General features: G+C 37.2%; 1 pseudogene; it reads right to left on the reverse strand.

Annotated features, from left to right (window-relative positions):
- Positions 1-16,791: 16,791 nt before the first annotated feature.
- On the reverse strand, positions 16,792-20,841 carry LOC136554300 (nucleoporin NUP42-like; annotated as a pseudogene).
- Positions 20,842-22,410: the final 1,569 nt, after the last annotated feature.

Below are 22,410 nucleotides of genomic sequence, written 5' to 3' on the forward strand. Positions count from 1 at the left end.
CCTGAAATCTGTAGCACAGAGGCTGGAATGGTACTGCATGTTTACAGAAGGTCTTGCAGCCTTCAGAATTCATATTGCAAATGTTGGAAAGTCTGTGTTACTCTGATAAGTCTGTGTCTGATAAATATTGCTATATTCTCCTCCTAGATAAAAACATGGCATGTGAAGACATTAAGATCTGATTTTAACACTCAGATGAAGATTTCTTGAAGGTGTCAGGAAGCGGAATATTGAGGGAGTTGAAGCCCTGTCTTTTGTCCCCTTCATTAGTCTGCTTGGTGTGTCTGTGCATTTCATGTCTTGTCATTAGACAGCTTCTGTACAAATTTCCTTTCTTGTCATTAATATCATATCTGCCTTAAGAGGTGTCAGTGACTTCTGTCTGCTTCATGACTTTTGGAGTCTTCTGCCTTTGAATCTGGTTTTCTCTCCATATTTGCTGAACACTTAAAGCTTCAAATGAAACAGATTGAACCTCTTAGGTATTCATTACATCTGGAGATGACACTCCATGTTTCTCAGCAGGAACAACCAGAAGTAGAGACTCCTAAAATTTTGAGTGCAACTGACTTTGATCAAAGTTATATGACAAGATAAGGAAGCAGCTTGTAACAGAATCCAAAAATATCAGTGCCTAGTCACTTAAAATAAATCAATTTGAGAGCTTGTATGAATAAATTGGCACTGCTGACTTTAAGAAACAAAATACAAAAAAGAAAATGAGTACAGAGGAAATTATAAATGTATATTCCTCAGAAATAAATTCTTTCATTAAACAGAGAGTTAAATGCTTTTGAAAGTAGTCTGTCACATCTGTACTTACTTTTTTGTTGTTTTGTTTTTGTTTAGCCAAGATGTTTGTAATGGAATTACTTAAATATGTAATAGTATCAATCAACATACTCTAAGTATTGAATGGTGCTTATCAAGAAATCATTAATAAAGCTTTTAAAAAACTCTTGGATAGTGTAATGAAGCCAAATTGTGTACTCTCCATTTTTTTTCATGTTCAAGATAATTCTGATTTAACTATTGAGTAAAAGTGATTTGCCTTTTTATGAGACAGTCTATATCAAACAAAGCATGTTGCAGTATTTATACTCAATATATAGATATGCAATGAAATCTCATAGGTGCTGCATACTTCAGAATTCAGTGCTGTGTGATCTTTAAATTTTGGGAAATGCAGTGTGTCTTGTAGAAATATTACATAAAGGTATCAATTTAAGAGCTTAATTGGCTGAATCCCAGAAGATCTTTCTAAGGCCAGATATAAAATTACCTGAAATGCAAACTAATCTATGGAAAAAGACCTTTATGTGAAACAAGGTCAAATGTGACTGACTGGTTAGTATGCACTATAAGAACATCATGCACCAGGGATCTTTTAATTCCTATAGCCACATTTTTGCTTTGCACTCTTTAAAGATACATTGCAAAGCTCAAGTTTAATGGCATTGAGAGTCTGTCACTCAGAATTTTAATATAGAGCCAAATCTACAGATAATAAGCTTTTCCTGACTTACATTTTGAGTAGGAGGTATCTTTGAATGTGATGGATTAACCTGTTGTTTTAGAGTTGGAAAATCTATTTAAATTGTGAATATCATTCTACTAACTTATCATTGAATTAAGAAATTGAAAACTTAACTACAGACTGTGAAGGAATAGAGATGTGCTAAATGGTGTGTAGGATTTGGTTTTTTCCTTGGGAAACAGATGGTTTTATGTTTGGATCTATTTCTGTATGGTAGCAGTGAAGTGCAACATTGCTTATGACTTTTAGCAATGGATCTGTATTTGTTTGGTGAGGTAAGACTTTGAAGGTTTGGAATGTGTGTGACAAGGAAATCTCTGTTCCAGGTGCTGCCAAATGCTGGTTTTGTGAAAGGACAGTTTGCAGTAGAGATGTGGACTGATGTCTTTCTGTTGTCGTGTGTCTCAGCTCCTGACTTAGTGTGCTGCAAAACATTTAATGGGCAAGGGCCCAGTGCCATACTTATGTATACTTGGTTGTTCCTTGCAATGTTTTTATGAAAAATCAGTCTGTCATTCACTTCTTATCTGCCACTCACTTCTTACATAGCACTGACAATTTCTCTGTAGGACAAATAAATATCCCCTGTAAGCCTGGTTCGTTACCTTTCCAGAACTGTATAAAACTCAAAATTGAGAAGGTTAGATCCAAACAAATGGAAAATAATCCTTCAAAATTTAAAATTATTTTTAAGAATAGAAGTCTAAATTACTGAATTCTTAACAACAAACAAGAATTCTAAATTACTGAATTCTAAACAACAAACACCAAGGAGCTTTAAACTTTTGCTTGAGTATCTTTTAAGATGAAATGTGGAAGAAAAAGAGACCAACACTAGTAGGTCTGTCCCTGTTGGTGTTTTATTTTCAAGATCAACATTTACTGGATAAGATGAAGCCAATGTAGAACTTAGATGATTTCTGTAAAATCTCCTATATTGTGTGTACTCAGAGGGGATTTTTTTCCCCTCGTGGACTAATGAGAAAAACAGACTTGCCAAGGCTTGAGAGGAACATAGTCGGGCTCACAGGAGTTGAGGCTGGTGAGAAAGTTTTCCCTTTACAACATGCAGAGGTCTACAGAGAAAGGGAAGTGCCTCCAGTCCTCTCACTTTGGCTGTGCCTCCAGAATTTCCAAGGGCTGCTAATGATTTCTGTAACTCAGGATGTCAGACAGTGAGTCTCTGCTCTGGATGTCACTTGCTGGAAGACACTCCAGAATTTGCAGCCAGAGTAGAGGAAGTAGCTGAAAAATTTTCCAGTATTGCTGAAAAATATGAATGGATTCATCACATTTTTATTTTACTTTAAAGAGTAGTAGTGATTTGACAAGATAATTTGTTTTGGACGTAACGCCACACAAAGCTACTGTCTCAGGCTGAGTGCAGATGTAATCTGACTTTTTGTAGTTTTCAGTTGGTCCTGTTATTGCAAGTGGAGATTTCTTTACTCTGCTTCTCACAGTGAACTTTAACATATAATGTGAGCAATTATCTTGTTCTATGATTGTGGTTAGCTGTTGGTTTTGATTTAATCTACTGATTGAAAGCCCACAGTACAAAAAAGAAGTAATTACATAATTCTTGTCCATTAATGTAAAACTGTTAAGAACTTAATACAGTTGCTAGTGAAATCTGTTAAGAGACTGCTTGTCTTCAGTCATGACTGAATGAAGCCTTAAATCATGGAACATACTGATATTAATAATGCTGTCAGAGAGAAAGTTAGGTTTAAGACTAGTAGAACTAAGATTTAAATCTGTTCTCTCTGGTAGACATCACTGAAATGTCTCATATTCTGTGCTCAGCAGCAGCTAAAATTGTAAAAAGTCACAGTCTCTGTTCAAGGGTATGAACAATACAGAAAGGCTAAGTGACTCCTTGGAGTGGTCTTCAGCATTGCATTAGCAAGAAATTATTCTCTGTAAGCAATAAATCTTTGCCAAAAAATGTATGTGTAATATTTTAAAAATAAATTATAAATGAAGTCATAACTTGAAGATAGTCCTACAGAATGTAATAATTACAATGTAATTTTAAGATACTGGCTTATATTAAACTCTTCATTAAAATTTCCATGCCTAATAATTTTAATACAATTTATTTAAAATACCTGAGCTTTTGTAAGTTCTAAAGGAAACAACACACATTTTCTCTGATCTCTAATTTTATATTTTCTTAGAAGCTCACAATAACTGGGAATGAACAGACATGTATGCTTCTTATATAAAAGTGCTGCTAAACATCTAGGTTTTAATTTTTCACAAATACTTTTCAGGAAGGCAATAAATCTTGATAATTTCACCACCAAGAACCTGACAGTTACAGCAATTATATGTTCAGCAGGAACACTTTAGAGACGCTTTGTGGAGGCAGTCATACAATTGAGGAGAATTATGCAATGTTGGATTTTAAAAGCAAAACTAATTCTTGTGTCCTGCTCTCTGTAAAAGGCCATGCAGCTTTTGAAAGTTTAGAAGTGAGTTTACCAAACTATTTGAAGACTCTGCTGCCTTGATGGAAAGATTGCATATTATGGAGTGCCTCTTGATGTTCTTGGGCAGATTTTTTAATTATTCTGATTGATAAAAAAGGATGAAATTATATGCTACCTGTAAAAACAGAAAATGCAGACTAGAAGAGGCTGGAAATTAACAAATCTATTCTTTTCCAAGCAGTCCTTGGCAGACTTTAGGCTACTCACTTCTAAAAAAAACCTCTGATATTACAGATTTTTTGCATATCCTTATCTGTCCTCACCATCTCATGTTTGCATATGTCTTGTTGGTTCAAGGAATGCACTGATTCAGCACTTAATTATAATCAGCATCAAGAAAGAGACACTGTAGTCCATAGTCCCCCTCTTTCTACAAGCAGAGATCCTTAATATCCAGCAAAATTCCTTCTGCACCATTTGTGTGACTTCCCTTTCTCACAACTTGTTGTAGAGACCATGATCCCAGCTTCAAATGCAGAGGAAAGGAGTTTTTATCCCAAATGGATTTCTTTCTGGGACTCAGTTCCTAGACCCTGTTCTTTGTTGATAGGTATAGTCTGATTTGCCAACAAGCCTTAAACTCTGAAGTGTCTGTTTTTTCCCCAGGTCATCTTTTATCAATCCTGTTCATGGAATTTGTCTGCTCATTCCCAAGTCTTTTAATGTAATGCAAATGACAAAATAGAAAATAGGTAACTTTAAAAAAAAGCTTAAATTTGTTTATTCAAGCTTGAATTAGGACATATTTTCTTAAAAAGATTTAAAAATCATTCTTTCTTTCCTTATATATTATTTATTTATTCATCTATACTGAACCTATCCCACTGTCACATCACCATGTCACAGACAAAAAACAGCTTCTTTTTCTGCAGGGAAAGTTACAGTTTCATGTCTTGAAGCTCAAGATTAATTGAATATGAGATGCAACAAATGTTGGCTTTCAGTAAATTACCCAGGCACTTTTTATTAGATTTGATGCCAGAATTTGAATCCCCTGAATTGAGGAAATGTATATTTTGACTGCACACAGGCTGAAAAGTTCCTTTCTGTAGTCTTTCTTTTTCAAGCTATCAATTCAGATGAAATCTTGGTATTGCACAGTAGGTGGAGGAATTGGTAAAGAGCTGATCACTTTAAATCTAGGCCAGTCATTGGGTGATAACATTTTCTGAAAGAAAATAAAATAAGTACATGGCATCACATCTTTTAAATGTTTCCAAAAAATGTAACTTTGGTTTTGTTATGAATCTTTGTAATGACTTAAAGATTACTGTTAATTATGTCTATTGATCTGAAATAATTAATAAACAAAAAACCTGCAAAGTTGCATGTGACAGATACTTCTTTCAAATACACACATCCAAAGATCAAGCTGTAGATGATGAAAGAAAAAGATGTGAGAATAGCTTGGGAGGTGTGACAATTCAGAAATTAGCTGAAATATGGTGTGCAGGAGTTTGGATGCAAAGTGGAAGCAGAGGTGGGAGGCTCAGACCAGGGCAGCTGACAGCAAAAGGTTGCATTTGCTTTTATGTACTCAGGGAGATGAAAGTTAGAAAGAGACAGTGACAGCCTTAAAAGAGTAAATGGAATGGTGTTAGAAATGTCTTCCTAACTTTCGTGCCAATACTTTTTTCCTTCACACATTAGAAGTTACTGGAAAAAGCCTCAAAAGTTCTTACTCTGTTTTTGGCAAGCTTTCGTTAATTACCCCTCAGATTTTCCATGATGAGAGTTCTTATTCTCTATTTTGAAGACCCTGTACTTTGTCTATGTCCTCTGGGTTTTGCTTCCCCCAGTTTCCCTGCTCACTCTACTCAATCCAACTGATGTGTTTTTCATCTTCATCTCTACCTTTTACAGATTTTACCCACCTTTCTGGAGTTCCCTCAAGGGCTAAATTCACTGTGTTAGCACCCTCTTCTTTATGTCCTTCCTCAGAAAATGTTTCCCTGGAAACTCTAACCCTGTTCCCTCAGAAAAGTTAATCCATGCCATTTTTCTCTGTATTTACTCTTCCTCTTTTTGTATTAATAAGATCTTTATTTAACTAGGTTTAGATCTGTGGAGAAAAAATAAAAGCTCCAATATTTTGAATGACCTTCAGTATGTGTGACTGTAACATCCCTATTTTACAGGAGGGACTCTATTTTGCACCTGAAATGATGAATTAGAACTTCAAAAAGACACACCACAGAGAGGTATATAAATACTAAGGAAAACAGATAATTGCAAGATCAGCCATATGGTTCTGTATATACAAATCTGGCATGTTATGAGAATTTTTAAAGTTAGATTTTTCACTCTTTCTCCTTTCAAGTAAGTAGAATGCTGCAACCTATAATTTCATATTTCACCACACTGTAGTGAGTCCCAAAACAGAGGGTCATAATAGGGCCCCTCTAGAATCATAGAATGGCCTGGGTTTGAAGGGATCTTAGAGACTGTGTAGTCCAACCCCCTGCCATGGGTAAGGACACCTTTCACTAGGCCAGCTTGCTCAGGGCCCCATCCAACCTGGCCTTGAGCACTTCCAGAGATGGAATATTCTCAACTTCTCTGTTCCAGTGCCTCACCATCCTCACAGTAAAAAATATCTTTGTAATATCTGATCCAAACCTCATCTCAGCTTAAAGGCATTATCGCTTGTCCTTATCTTTACAGACCCTTGTCAAAAGTTCCTCTTCAGCTTTCCAATAGGCCCCCTTTTTAGATACTGGAATGCTGCTGTAAGGTCTTCCTGGAGCCTTGTCTTTTCCAGGCTGAGCAATGCCAATTTTCTCAGCCTGTTTTCATGGGAGATGTGTTCTGTCCCTCTGATTATCCCTATGGTCCTCGTCTGGACTTCCTCCAACAGGTCAGTGTCCTTCCTATGCTCTATGCTAGGGATAGCAGAGCTGGATGTGTAATCCAGAATGGAAAATGTCACATCAGTTTGTCCTTTTTTTGGGTTATAGTTGTCTCTCAGGAAACTGAGTACAGAAGAAGGTAATTTTACTTTTAAATAGGATCCTACTACATTAAATAACTCTCCTGTGGATATATTACTGAGATACGGTAATTGCTACATTTTTAGGGAAAGCCAAATATTGAGATATTTTGCAGCTCCCATTTGACAGTATTGTCCTTGGAAGTGATCACTGAAGTGTGTTAAAAAGGAATAGCACGTACTGAAAAATAAATACAAATGTTGTCTTGCAAAACTGTGCTATGGGATTGCAATAAGTAGGAACAGTTGAAGTCAATGCTACAAAAATGGAGTTCATGTGTCATAAAATATGATTGCTCATTATAAACCATTATTTTTCCTTGTGCTTTACTCATTTTGGTGTTCTGTCATTTCGTGCTGTTTAAATCAGCAACTTTAGTAAATTATTTTTGTGCAAATGATGTATACCATGAATCTGGTTTCACCATTTATAAGGAAGGCATCTATTTTTTTTTTTAACAGAAGGAAAAAGGAAAACTACAACTCTTCATTTATTTTGTAATCCCTGAGCAGTACTGGGAACTGTGGAGTCAATCAGTGCAAATAAGCCATATATCTGAAAAGCAATGAGCTACTGAAGAAATAGTTTTGAAGGAGAGAGCTTTTTATTAACCTTTCTAACACCATCCTGAAAGGTGTTAGGGATTCTCAGTTCTCATCAACTTCAAAGACAGTTTAGTGTTCAATATTTTCTTGCAGAACTGGGGGTGCAGAGATGAGGGCCAGATGATAATGTGCTGATAAGACCACAAACACTTGTGAAAGGCAATGCTTTATGTAAAAAAGCATTTTTTTTACAATTTTTAGTATGCCATGGATTCTGCAGTGACAAAAAATGGCATAAGATGGCAGTAAGAGATTGCAAAATAGAGTGGTTTGGTGTGACATATTCCAGTGAATCAACCTACTGCCTTGCAATAAGGATGATTGCATAAACAGGTGATAAATGGGGATTTCTGGGCTTCTTCAGGACATTGTTTTCTAACTTTCTTTTTGCATTTTTCCTCTCCTCAGAGGAAGATCTCCAGTTTATTTGGCATTTATACTCTGAGTGTGGGAAAATGGAATAGTTTCCCACACTGCTTTGCTATCTGTGCGGAAGCGCTTGAAATTCACTGCTCATACTTTTTAAATCTGTGCTGTATGAAAATCACTCCAAATTTAGCATTATATTAAATATGATATCATGTGCTGATAGAAACAGAGGAGGGGCGAAACAACCACATCACGAGGCAGCTTTGCAGCCTTGCTAGTGAAGCAATATGGACAAGGGGCTGTTCAGTTTATCCCCTGCTAAACTCCAGTGAGGAGGACAGGCTGCTGTGGGCCCAGACTGGTGTTGGCAGCTGTAGTCAAAACCCCAGGAGGGTGGAGCTGGTGAGCCCTGCGGGAAGTTTTTTAGGTGCTCTCATGACACCAAGGCTCTAGGGTCTTCCCATCACTTTCCAGTCCAGGGCTTTGACCTGGAGACACGAAACTGCCTTCTCTTGGCTAGAGAAATGACTTTTGCATACATAAATAATTACTGCCTGTGATACCAGTACGAAGACCAGACAGCTTTATTTCTGGAGATTGATGCCTCTAAGATTTGTCCAATTTAAGAACTGCTAAGATAGAAAATATATGGATTATTTACAAAATATGGGTGTGTAATTTCTCAGTGCTAATGATTTCATTAGGTCTGTGTTTAAATTTTCAGTAACAGCTTTGCATTAGTATATAAAGCTATGTTCTGCACCCCCAGTGTATACTTAAAGTATCTCTCAAACAAAAATATTCACATTTGCTGAATCCTTTCCAGTGGTAATGATGGTAGGATTTTTAGCTAGTGCTTTTTGTCCTTAGATCTAAAAGTGAATTATAAATGTACATACCTCTGACCAGAAAGAGCTTTATGTGATCAAAGAAAGTAAAATTAACAAAAAGCAACAATAAGCAATAAATGTGTACTACAGTGAGTCGCAAGGTATTGCCTAAGCTCTGATTTAGTGGAGAAAGGTAGATGTGGAAGAGAGCTTTATGTTTGTCTAAGTTCATTATGACTTTCCCTCAACAAAATTATTCTTTTTCAGCATTTGTTTTAATGTAGTTGCTGGGGAGGTATGTGGTTATACATGACTTTTATCTGATGGCTAAGCCAGAGGTCAAAGCACAAAACTGACATTTAGAAAGATGATGTGGATTTGTTGTGCTCCTGAAGGCCTTGGTCTTTAAGCCAGGAGATGGATTACAGGTATGAATATTTTCATCTTTCACTGTAGTTCACATGATTGTAGTTCACACTGATTGCTTCCAAGGAAGATTTCAACATTTTAGGAGATAAAAAGCAAAACTCAATTGATTTTCTTCAGCATTCTTTTTTAATGATGATGTTCCTGGGAAGGTCAAGTGGACATTCCATCATATATCTTTCCAGGACAGTGTTTGATCACGTGTGGCATAGGAGCTTCTCTGCACTGTAGGACTGGGTGCACCATTTAAGACCTATGTGTTCATTTAAAGAAAACTAGTAGGAAAAATGAAGTACAACTTGAGGTTTAAATCATCCATTTACTCCAAATTTGTGAGAAAGACAACTTTAGAAGTAGTATAGTTCTTTCTTTCCTTTTGTTAATATTTTTGTTTGGCATTAAAATCCTCCTTCATTATAATGAAATTATAGTAATGGTACCTTTTACTTCATTTTTACCCCATTAATTCTAGTGAGAAAATGATAGAGATCCCTCAGTTTTGATTCAATTGTATAAAGAACATCAAAGTTTGGGGTACTGAAATTCACATTTCTGTGTTTAACTCACATGGATTCATAGGAGCCATTTGCATTGGTAAACATACCTGAACTAAAAGTGTGAATTGTTTTCCTTCAATCTGCTTCGAAATTATTTTAAATTGTGAATAGGTTTTCTTCACAAAATTGCTGTTATTGTTAATATGGTAGATTTTTGAAAATTCAAGTGCAATGCTGCTTTTTATTCTTATTCTTATCCTTTTGAATCCACAGAATTGGAAGCTCTCAGGTAGAGTTCCATGGCATTTTAGTATTTAATTGTTTACCCGTTGTTACCCATTTACGAAGATGTTTTCATATTTCAGGTTTGTATTCTGATAAAAACTGTCTTCCAGTGAGAATTCTGTTATTATATGAAAATCAAAAAGTTATCTGTATGACAACTTTTTATCATATGTGAAAAGAAAATGGATGCTCTCAAGTCACGATCTTTCTTTCTTTCTTTTTTCTTTTTTTTTTTTTTTTTGCCATAATCAGGACAGTGCCATGATTGACAACTTCTGTCTGCTAATGATGTGTTTTCAATATCATTTTAGCCTCTGGCTTCTCTTCCCCATAATTTTGAATGATACAAGGTATTTTGAAGCCCAACACAGACTATTTCTGATTTCAGTAAAAAATACTTGCCATTGCTCTTACAATGGAAAATTTGAGTTATCATACACTCTCACTGGATGCAGCCTCACAATGACTGCTTTCTTGTGTGCTGCTGTATGATACTGGAAATAGTTGATTGTGTTGAACTGGTCCTCTTGTCAGGAGAGGGCAAAAATCACTAAATTAGTAATGTGATTTCACCTCAATGAACATGTTTTAACAACGACATTTTTATGTATTACTCAAATCTATTAACTTCTGATGAATTCCAGAACACAAGGAATTCTAGAACTGAGGTTGAAAGTCCATTTTTCATCAGACTATTGCAGAAAAACTCTTGCAATATAGGTTTCTGAGAGAGTCTTGCACATTTCTTTGGCCTTTCTACTGGCCAGAAGTGAATGACAACCATATGGAGCAATTTTGATGCTGTTTATCAGGTTATGCATGACAGCACAAGGTATGAAGTCAAAAACTGCTAGACCTTCTGGACTGAAATGGGATAAGCAATACATTAGCCCTGTCTTAAAGATTCAAGGGAGAACTTTTCCTGCAATGACTGGACTAAACCGTTTTGCTGCTCTGTCATAATCTTGATGAGTGCCTTTGCCCTCCTATTGATTTTCCCTTAAGGTCTGATCCAAAGATCGTTCACAGCAAAGAGGATCTTCCAGTGGGCTCTGGCTCATGTCACTGAGTGAGGTCAGGTCAGGCATCACAAAACTTGGCAAGAAAGGGAACCAGGTCACAAAGACCACAAAGGCAAAGAAAATCCACAAGTGACATTTCAGAGTGGAGTGAAAAATGACATTAAGTCAGAATTCATCTTGACAAAGTCAGACATCGAAAAGTTACCTGTCATATTTTCTTCATAGCCATAGGATAAGAAAGAAATGAGCAAGTGATTCATCGAACCTGTCTTAGATATCTTGGTTGAGATGAACTGCCTTCTGGAGGTGCCTTTTTCTCTCCTTCAACTATAAAGGAGCCCAGGGGGCTAGCTGACATTTAGGGAGCTGACTTTTAGGTGATAAAGTTAGAAAATTCCTGTCAAAGGAATCTGTGGAAGTATCTCTCTTTTGCTCTCTGTCCTTTACTTCCTCCTACCCATTCAGATAGTATTACAGGTAGGTCTGCTGGCTTGAAAAGGCACCCTCCTGAAACCTTTGCTAGGGTCTGGAGACTATGCTTTCCTCTAGAAGAATCTCAGCTAGGAAACAGACATCACATCCTTTGACCTGGAGTAAGTTTTTCTTTGAAAATCAGGATTTTTCCAGTTCAAGACTAATAATTACAATTGAATACACTTCTTAGATTACTTTAAGTGAGAATAGAGCTCAAGATTCAACTGCACCTCTGTTTTCTTCCTAAATAGTATAAATATCCCCTATTATTCCTTCCATCCCTTCTAACAATATATTAGCATGAATTTAAATAAGGTTTTCCTATATCCCAGATGCTGCTTTAAGTACTGCACTAGAGGTAACACATTCTTATTGAAATCAAAGACTCAATACGTTGACTTGGTATTTAATGTGTGTCTACAAATCTGGCCCAACATTTATTCAGGAGAATACATGCAGAAATAATTTTGTTTCTTTCCTCATATTGTTATATAAAACAGAGTATAGCTGTGTCCTTCACAGAGAAGAAAAGCACTTCAAAACAAAATGTACTTTCTGTTTAATTCTATAGAGGAGGAAAACTGACACCTAATTTCTTCAGACCATTTGTTTACTGGGTTGGGCTGAGTTCACTTTTTTGACATTTTCAAAGGAGATGTTTTAGAAGTAGCTTGGTTCTTAAAGGTATTTGGGTTCAAAAAATATGAGTTGCTCTACAGTGGGGCTTTTCACCTCATACTGCCTTTTTAAGGACCAAAATCTTTGTTAATTGATAGTCAATAACATTTAAGCTTCTAAATTTAATAAAAAAAAGTATTTAGGCTATTAAGGGAGTTAAATTTTAGATGATTTGGAAATTTTAGATTTGTATATTAAATCACTTTATGATTTTGTACTCAGTTTTGAAAGTTATTTGATTATAAATGCTATTTTTTTAAGTAGACCATAATTCTTCATTCAAGTGTTACATTTTGGTTCATTGCAAACAAATATCTTCAGGAAATTATTTGTGCAAATGGAGGCATCTCTTATAAGACACTCATGAGCTGTTTTGGAAATGATCATCACTTGAGCTACAGACTTTGGTTTCTTTACTTTTTTCCCATTTCTTTTTAATCACTGAGAGAGAACAAAGTGTTTGTTACAGCAAGGCAAGAAAAGAGAAGAAATAACTTCAAATAAAATGGATCTGCTCATGAACTGTGAACATTGTGGTGGGACCATAGGTAGTTTGAATTTGACAATTTCTAAAATATATATGGATCCAGATTCTCCAGAATCAGATATGTAATTTAAAGTCACTGTTTTTGTAGCAAGTGGGGTTGGATCCTACCTATGCTATCTATTAAGCAAATGTCAGCTCTGGAACAAATAGAAATATTACTATTTTTTTTAGTTACATGTTCATTGTTTGCTTCTGCACCTATGAATACATCAAAAAATAGGGTAAGACATTTAGTATGACTGAGAAGACATGTTTCCTCCTGAAGTTAATATGAGGTGTCTTCAAAATGTGAAAGCAAAAGATATAAAATTAAAAACCAGTTTGCTCTGTATTTTAAAATATTTTAGAATATTGTTATAATTAATTAAAGTTCTTATAAGTAAAAAAATTTGCCAAACATAAAATTACGCTAGTTTATTCTCAGGGCAATTCTTTTTTGGGTTAGCCAGAATATTAAGCACTTCTGGGAATGCTTTAGTGTTAAAATAAATGTAGGTAAGTTTTTCCTTATCTGTTTCATTGTCCTAAGAAATGCCTAGATCAGAAATATTTTGATTTGTGCTCATCAAAAGAGTCTTTTAATATCCTTTCTGAATCCCTGCATTAATTCCTCCAAAGCTTCAGGATTAGCTTGACTAATAAACTCAGTTCTGAATAAACTTAACATTGTTCTTCATTGCTTATAAACCTATCTGTTGACAACAATGAATCAGCCAAAAGCAAGAAACCCAGAGGAAAATTAAAATCCTTTCTCATATTTTATCAAGAAGAAACAATATTTTGCCTTCTCTCTGAAGATGGTTTTGAGGCTAAGTCTTGAAAAAGTGCTAACAATTCTCCCTGGCAAGCACACTCTTCCCTGTAATCTGAAACTGAGAAATACAGAGCAAAGAAGAGCATAATTAACAAATTGCATACACATTTTCTCCCTTGGGTTTGAACTGGAAGCTAGAAATATCTTTATGTAAAACAGTTATAGCCATTCCTGTGTTGATTTGCCATACTTTACCTCTGCTAAAGCTGCAGCGTGTACTTCATGCCGTGTTCAATGAGAAAACTTAAAGAGTCTGCAGACTGTGGTTGTCTCTCACTTGATGGATTTGTACCACAAATACAAACATTTGATTCAAACATAAGCCTGGCACATATCTCCTGCACAGAGAAAAATGTGGTTGAATAGTTTGTTAATAATGTGAACACACAAAGTAAAACTGATTCCAGATGGCTTTGTAAACTCCAGTAACTCAGTGAACGTTAGATAAATTTTTCTGTTCATTAGTCTCAGTAGATGAACTAAGCTACTAAACAGGAATACAAAAAGAAACCCCATATTATACATATCATTTTGATCTGTTCAGAATTTTAGGCTCTCATGCTGAGCCCTTATTTTAATGCAAGTGCAATGTTCTGGTGTGGAGATAGAAGACTGACTCTGCTAGCTTGGTTTTGGATTTCATACTGATAGAAACAACCCTAGTTCATAAAAGATAACAATTGGGAGTAAAAGACTCAAAACAAGGTATCTGAATATTAAAGTTGTAAACTCCATGAACCACAACTTTTTTTGATGATTACAAAAGCTGGAAGTGAGTATGGTGGATATAATTTGCATGAGCAAACATTGTCACCCAAATATTGAATGGGGCTTTATTTACTTTTGTGTCCTTAGTCACATGCTTGATATAATTCCAGCAGTAGCTTCCCAGCTGGAAGGTTTTGGCATAAATGACTGCTTCACTTCCTGAAGGTGAAAGGAGCTGTGTTCCCTTCTACATTTCCTTCTAGGAGGACATTCAGGCCTTTGAAATGCAATTTTCATCTTTTGAATGTATAATAGGAAAAGTGTCCCTTGGCGATGTATATTTTACCTTTAGACTGTGGGTTGAGGAGTGCTCCTCTGTGGGCCTTTCCTGATGCTGATGTAGCTGCTGAATTTCAGCCATTCCTTTGCTGTGTCCTAGGTTAGTACAAGTAATGTTATATCAAATTTGCAGGAGCAAGAGAAAGTTCAAGCAAGGAGAGCTTGGTAAGGGACTGTTATTTACATCAAGCTGGCTGATTCTGTCCTTCTTATCCAAGGCATGCCTCCAGGAAGATTTCCCCCAGTGTGTACATTTTCTTAGGATCTCTTATTTTCTGCTGTTGGGTAAGAGAGTTTTTGGTGGGCTGACATCTTGGTCTGGGATGACATTGTTTTCTCTTTCCTTATGACTGTACTTCCCACATTTAGGGTCTGTGCACAGGGCACAAAGCCATCTTGTGCCAGATAGCCCAGGTGAAGGGCTGTAGTTTCCTGGGCAGAATATCTGGGATGATGTGGGAGCCATTCTTGCTGAGGTGCAGAATATCTAGGCTATGGTAAAGCTAATATGATCTCACTGTTCCCAGTGACCAAGCTAGGTTGATAATTTGGGTAACATACCCATCTTAATTTGTATGCTTATTCTTTTGCATTTTAGAATGGCTGAAGGAAATTCCTGATTAAAAATCCGAGCATCAGTAAGTTGTCCACACAATAATGCATTTAAATAAATATTCTGTCTTAAGTATGAAAGTCAATCCATTGAAAGCCTGGTTGCTATGGCTTCTCTCATGGATTTTGCACTTACTGTCTGTAAAACACAGTACCTATCTGTGATCTCCACACAAGGTGTCTCCAGACACCCAGGGAAGTGATATTCAGCAGTTCATGAACAGGCTGGGCACCCAAATCCTGTATCATGTTTTACAATGGACCCAGTGTTATGTACCTGTCCTGGAAATATAATTTTTAAGCTCATGCTATGTACTTAATTTTGTTCTGAATTTGACAGGGACCCTTGGGTATGTAAGATAGGTATTAGCAGTAGACAGCCCACAGGAATACATTGAAACAGCCTGTGGAAACTGAATTGTCTACCTCTCCACCCTCTTGATGCTGGGGTAGGAGTGGGATTTGCATCCTAGAGCAATTTCATGAGCTCAGGTAATGAGCTGTTGGATAAGAAACATAGGTGCTTATTGGGGAGGAATAGAGGTGCTTTTCCTTCTTGTCAAAATTCACCTCTCAGCCAGGCAAAATGGAAAGCACCCTTCTGCTGAGCCAGTAACAACTCTGCAGTTGTCCCATTGCAGACAGACCACTGGATATCCAGGAGTGTAAGCTTCCAGGGACACAGGGGGAAAAGGGACCTGACACAGTTGGGTAATGGTAAGAGCCACACTTTGGCAGAAAGGTGACATTTTTATCACTACTCATGCATTTTATCTAACTGTGTTCTAGTTATATGTGTGTAAATATTGTTGGAATAGAAGTTATTACTTAGGACTCTTGGACTCTTGACTCTGTTCTGGTTTAACCCCAGGCATCAACCACACAAGTGCTCTCTTACTCCCCCATGCAGTCTTGGTGTGGTGGGGAGGAGAATGAAAAAAACAGGTAAAACCCATGGGTTGAGATAAGAACAGTTTAAGACTTCAAATACAGTAAAATATAATAATACTCCTAATAATAAACATGATAATAATAGCAATAATAAGAACAAAATTTTATTGAAAAGGAGAAAGAGATATAAATAAAACCCAAGAGAAATAAGTTATGCCCAACACAATTGCTCTCCACCCACTGACTGCTGCCCACTCTATTCCCAAGACTTCCCCCTCCTGGCCAGTTCTGCCCAGTTTAGATACAGGGCATGACATTTTATGGTATGGAATGTCCCTGTGGACAGTTCAGGTCAGCTGTCCTGGCCTTGCTGCCTCCTGGCTTCTTGTGCCCCTCCTCACTGACAGAGCATGGGAAAAGAAACAATCACAGAACGGTTTGGGGTGAAAGGGACCTTAAGGATCATCTTGTTCCAGGGGCACCTTCCACTAGATCAGGTTGCTCAAAGCCTCATTCAATCTGGCCTTGATAAGATTTTTTTTTTAAACCTGAGAGTTTATTACTGCAGAAGACTTAAAGATGAAACAAAAATGAACTGAGAAAAACTACCACAAAAATGTGTAGTTGAGCAATCAGAGAAAATAGGGTATTTCAAAATAAACTTAGAAAGTCCTAAATATTTAAAAGTTCTACTTGTGGTGGCTTAAGAGGAATTTTTTTCTCATTACAATATTATTTGTTTCAAATTGTTTCAATTCTTCGGCTGCTCTTTGGTATAAATAACTTTTTTCACTTTGTAAGTATTCTGCTTTGTAAGTGCAGAAGCTGCTGAGGTGATGTTATGTCCACTGGCAGTCTATCCAAATAAAATTCTGCTGGACTGTGAGGCAGAAGTTGCTCCTGCTGCATTAAATGTTCCAAAGATTGTAAGCACAGTGGCGCTTCAAGAGTTCACAGCAGAAAAATTCCTAGGCAAGGATGTAGCCTCGAAAGCAGGAGGATTGCAAGCAGCAGAAATGCTCTCAAAACCATCAGAATTTCCAGATGATGATGCACTGGCAAGACTGGAAATCATTGTAAAGAAGAAACTGGTAGCACTGTTACTACTGCTGTCCATGGGAAAGCTTGGCAGCCCAAAGCTTGATGTTTGCAGTCCTCCAGATCCAAAGGAAGGCAAGGGTTGGGTGATTGTGTTCTTTACAATCAGATGGCACAGCTGCTTCTGATGCATTTAAAGCTTTCCACTGAGGCAGCTGATTTTTCCATTGTCCGTTCTGCTGGACAGAATTTATATAGAGTTCTGAATGTTTGCTCTGCAGTCATAATGCTCCAGATGGAACTGTTCTGCCAAGAAATCTGAGAAGCCTGAGACATTCAGCTTTTCTTTCATTGGTGAGTAAGATGAAACTATCCATTGTCCTGAAGATTCCCAAATTTCCATGTCTTTCATTACATAGTAAAAAAGTCTCTTCATCCTTATAGCCATCAGTAATATTTTGACTGTTTGTAAATGCAGAAAATGTGTTCTGCAAAAAGTCCTTGACCTAGGGTAAGAACTACTTAGCAACAACCAAAACATCTGTGTGTTATCAATATTATTCTCATACTAAATCCCATACCACAGCACTGAATAAGCTACCAAGAAAATGAACCCTATCAAAGCCAAAAGCAGGACACTCTCAGAGGAGTGTTACTTTACCCAAGTTCCCTGGGATTTATGTCACAGTGTCATCAAACCTGACATAAAAATAGTAACTGAAGAGCAATGATTCAACTGGGGATAAGAGTCAACTCTTTTAATGTAAATTGTTTTGGAGTTAATTGTTGAGTTAGAAAGTGATCTAGAGCTCTTAATTGTTGAATAGACAGACAAATGACTCAGCCCATCCTGAAATGGGAGATGCTGATGAATCACTGAGCAGAAGGATACCTACATCTATACCTAAAAATGCTCCTTTGAGTATGGAGTAAACAGGGAAGACTTGGTTACCAAAATTGTTGAGCTTGAGGACAGATGAAATAATGGGAGACAAATTGCATCCTAGGTTTGCTATAAATCAGAGTTTGGGTTCCCTGTGAATCACACCAGGAGTGCCTTAATGGGATTGATTTTAAAGAGCAGATGGGATGTCAAAGGAGGAGTCCAGTTCTGTGAGCATAAAACTGTCCAGTCTTCCTCCTGCATATGTGAAGATTAAATGATTGCCCATGTATGGAGGAGTTGCACACCACTATAGCCTAAACAACATCGGAAGCAATTCTGGTGTATACAACAAAGTTGCAACTGAAGGCCCAGGTGGCTTTCAGAGGTCTGGAGAGCCTTTTGAAATGTTAGCCCTTCATGTAAATTCAGTATATATATTTGAGGTGAAGAAAGCCATTATGGTTATGTTTTATTCATATTTATCTTCTGCAGAAAGGTAGCAGTTTTAGGAAATGAGACATGCTGTGACCGCAGGGGAAAATCCTCCTGTAGATATGTCTTGTACAGGCAAGGACAGAGCCAGTCATCTGGTGGACACACTGCATATGTGCCTTGCTTGGTGGAAAATTGCAAGTTTAATTGGGTTTTCCTCCTGCTGTTTTTTAATAGTACTGAGCCTGTCACTATGCAGGGAACATTGTATATGAAAAATGTCCAAAAAAAAATTAAGGTAAGTGGCATCCTAATGCACTGTTTAGTGCTTAGGGCATAAATGGCAAATCTCAAAAGACTATGACAACAATAGAAATAATGTGTAAAAAAACAAAGCAAAAATTACCATACCATATAGCTTAGTTGTATGCAAACCAGGCAGCATTAAATGTCAGTATCCTAATATTTTTTAAGAAAGAAAACATAGAGCTAACAAACAATGTTAAACTTGCTGGTCCCAGTGGTGACAGAAATCCTTTCAGTTCCCATGTGGCACCAGCAGCAATGTAGATTTCTGTATATTCTACACGTAGTATGTCAGTGCCAACCTCAGAGGTTCTCCAGGAGACACAACACAGTGAAGTGAGCATTGGTCTGGGTCCACCAGCAGATTTGGGTGCTGGAAAACCGTGTGTCTCTGTGTATAGTCCAGCTTTAAGGTTCCTACTGCCATACAGGAATCGACAGCCTGTCCTTTCTGCCCCTTCAAGGACTCATGTCTCATAAGGAATTCACAGTCAGCACTTGGAGGGGAAAGTTGTTCTAAAATCAGTTTGAGGGGCTATGTGGAATAAGCTTCCATCTCACATCCTGTCACGATCCACTAGTACAGGCGGGGGTCATGATGGTTCGTTTACTGATCTCAGAGGCAAAAACAACACAGAAAGAGATTTCAGTATTAATCAAAATAAAATGCACCTTTTATTGAGTGCCCACAGCAAATGTGATAGAAGGATTAGAAAGGAGATAAAGGATAAAGAGAGAGAGAGAAAGAGGAGGGGGGAATATAGCTACCAACAGAGGGATGAGATCCTTGTGGTCCAGCCAATAGATCCATCTTGTCACGCTGGGGAGAATCTCAAAGTCTCTGGTTAACTCAGGGGTCTTTCATAGTCCTCCACTGGGAGGGGAACAGGTACAGGACAGTGGAGAATAAGTCTAATGAGAACAAGTATACATAGCCTAGTTGTGAAACAGGACAAACTAGTCTCAGCAGTGAGCAGGAACCATTGTTTCAGGACTGGTTTCTACAGGGCCTTCAATTTCTGTCCTTGACGGTGGTCATGAGGCAGATGAGGGATTTTACATGGGGGATCACCAAAGTTACCTCAGAAAATTAGTCTTTCTCTAAAGCTGGTCATATCTGGCCAAGAGGTGAGGAAATCATGGGCTGTTGTGATGAGTGGGGATCGTGAAGCAGGAGTAAGACTGTGGTGACACAGCAAGCACACCTGCAAACAATCACTTGGTGAGCATCCACCTCAACCAGGCCAGAACGCCAGTCAGGGTCTTCAGGGTCTCAGTCTCTGTCCTTGCGATGGTCGTGAGGCAAATGGAGGAAACTTCGGACGGTCTCTTACACATCTTCATCCTTGTCTGGATGAAGCCATCCTACCTGTGCCTCCTGAAAAGTTCTTCCTTCCAAACACACTGAAGTAAGTAGATTGTCCCAGAAATTTTCTTTAGAAGTGCAGTAGTAGTCATCTATAAGATAAAATCAGGGAAGTATCAGTGACTTCCTTACAGGTAATCTATATAATGTAATTCTGGGTGGGCAGAATACTCTATATGGCGTACAATTCCATTCCCCTTTCCATCTGAAAGAAATCCAATTGCCTCCCACCACCTAGGTGAATGTCCCAGCCAGCAAGGTATAGATGCTTTGGCAGATGTTAAAGGAAAGAGCAGGGAGAAGAATAGAAGGAAGAGGGCTCCTAGTTACATTTTTTTAAGAGTTACCCAAAATTGAGTGGGAGTGACTTAATTTTTAAGATGTTTCTGTAGGATAAGGGTCCAGGGAAAGAGCAAAACAGCTTGTCCAGCCTGGGGCCAGCCAGCCAGGAGTCACACTTTTGCATGAAAGACAAAGTTCTTTCACACTGTAGTTTCATGAAAACTTCAGAAAACTTGTGAAACATATCCACTTCCTCACAGTTAAAAGATTGTAAGACTTAAACAGCTTCTTTTGCAGTCATTCCATTTTTCTGGCACACCTTACCTGGAGATACATGCTGCATAGGTTTCTTCCATGTCCTTTCTCCCTGTTTTTTCAGTGTCTCTGCTAAAGCTTTTAGCTGTTGTTCCATTCACAATGATGTCTTTGATGTCTGTTTATTCCTGGTACCATGCAGTGTCACATAATCAGATGCAATAGCCTCACTGAACAAATCCTTCCTTCCAAGCAGAAAATATTTCATGCTGTTGGACCTAGATAAAAGTATACTCTCTTTTGCAGGACCCATATTTCCAGTGTCATTTTTGGGCAGCTAATCCCATAAGGCAAGTTCTAGGAGTCACATAAATAGTCCCAGATAATGAACTTCTTTTTCTGACACACCAGCACTCTTTTATTTAAAAAAAAATAAATTTGCCAGTCCAATGTGAAAATAAAGAGGTCCTAGAGACAAAAGTAGAATTCACAACAGTTGTTTTAATTTTTTTTATTACTTTATACTTTTGTCTTTAAATTTTTTATGAACTAATACAAAAAAATCTTATTTAATGTTTAAATAGCTGCTATGGGTCTTTTGATAACTTCATGCCGTTGAATTATCTACAGATCAGAGCTTAGTGGTATGACAGGTGTCATGATCAACCATAACTGTGTGTTTTGCTCCAGAGAGTTGTTAACTAATGACAAAGAAATAACATCACGATTTCAGCACATATTCTACACAAACTTAGGAATGTAGTTTGTGAGTTAGCTGCAAAGAATTTATTATGCTTCGGAAGCTCTATCATTTAAAACGTTCTCTGCAGTGGGTACAAACCTGCAGGAGAAATGGATATATGGATATGATACAAATTTTGTGTATAAAATTCACTTCTGTGAAGAAGCCTAATGAGAAGCCTAAATACCACTTCTTTTCTGATGTTACAGAGAACTTGAACTTTGTGTTTACTATGTGCTTGCAATTTTAAATTTAGTAAAATTAATGTACCTACTGCATGCTATATCACAGGAATGTTAAAATGCTGGGAATTTTCTTCTGCTGATGAAGAAGAATCACTGTCTGAATGTGTGCTTATACCCATATAGTTCAGCCATTTGACGTAACAATTTTTTCATAGACAACATTGAATAAATTTGGAATTTTACTTTCTTCTCTACCTTGTGCTGTTCTCAGATGATGATGGCTGCATTTGGCAGGGGCTGACAGTGCATGTGTTTTATTTAAAATATGCCCAAATAGAACCATAATTTGGTTTAAGGGGGAACTGTCAGAAATATTTGTTTGACCTGCTATTTCTTTATACAGGACTCCACAAAACAAGCTGCTAATTAATGGATTTCATTTTTCTTATTGCATTGCTTTCCTGTATATTTTTGTCCACTTATGTATCAGCTAGAATCTCTGTAAGGCAGGGACCAGTAAGTTTTTTAGGCTGCGCGCATCTTGAGATTTTTATCTGTGACTTTATTTTTGTAGCACTCAAAATAATAAGCATAATTTATAGTACTTGCCTGTTTTGCAATGTTGAGTTATTCCATCAGATCTCAATATGAAAGTTGCTTCAAAAGGAAGCTGCTGGTTATGAATACAGAAAGTTGTCAACTTGTGAAGTGGTTTGACTCCTGAAGAGAACATTCCTGTTTAAAAAATACTTACATCCTTTTGTAGTACTTTTTGATCTTACATTGAAGATTTTAAATT

This window comes from Molothrus aeneus, chromosome 3 (assembly GCF_037042795.1).
Source record: "Molothrus aeneus isolate 106 chromosome 3, BPBGC_Maene_1.0, whole genome shotgun sequence".
Taxonomy (NCBI): domain Eukaryota; kingdom Metazoa; phylum Chordata; class Aves; order Passeriformes; family Icteridae; genus Molothrus; species Molothrus aeneus.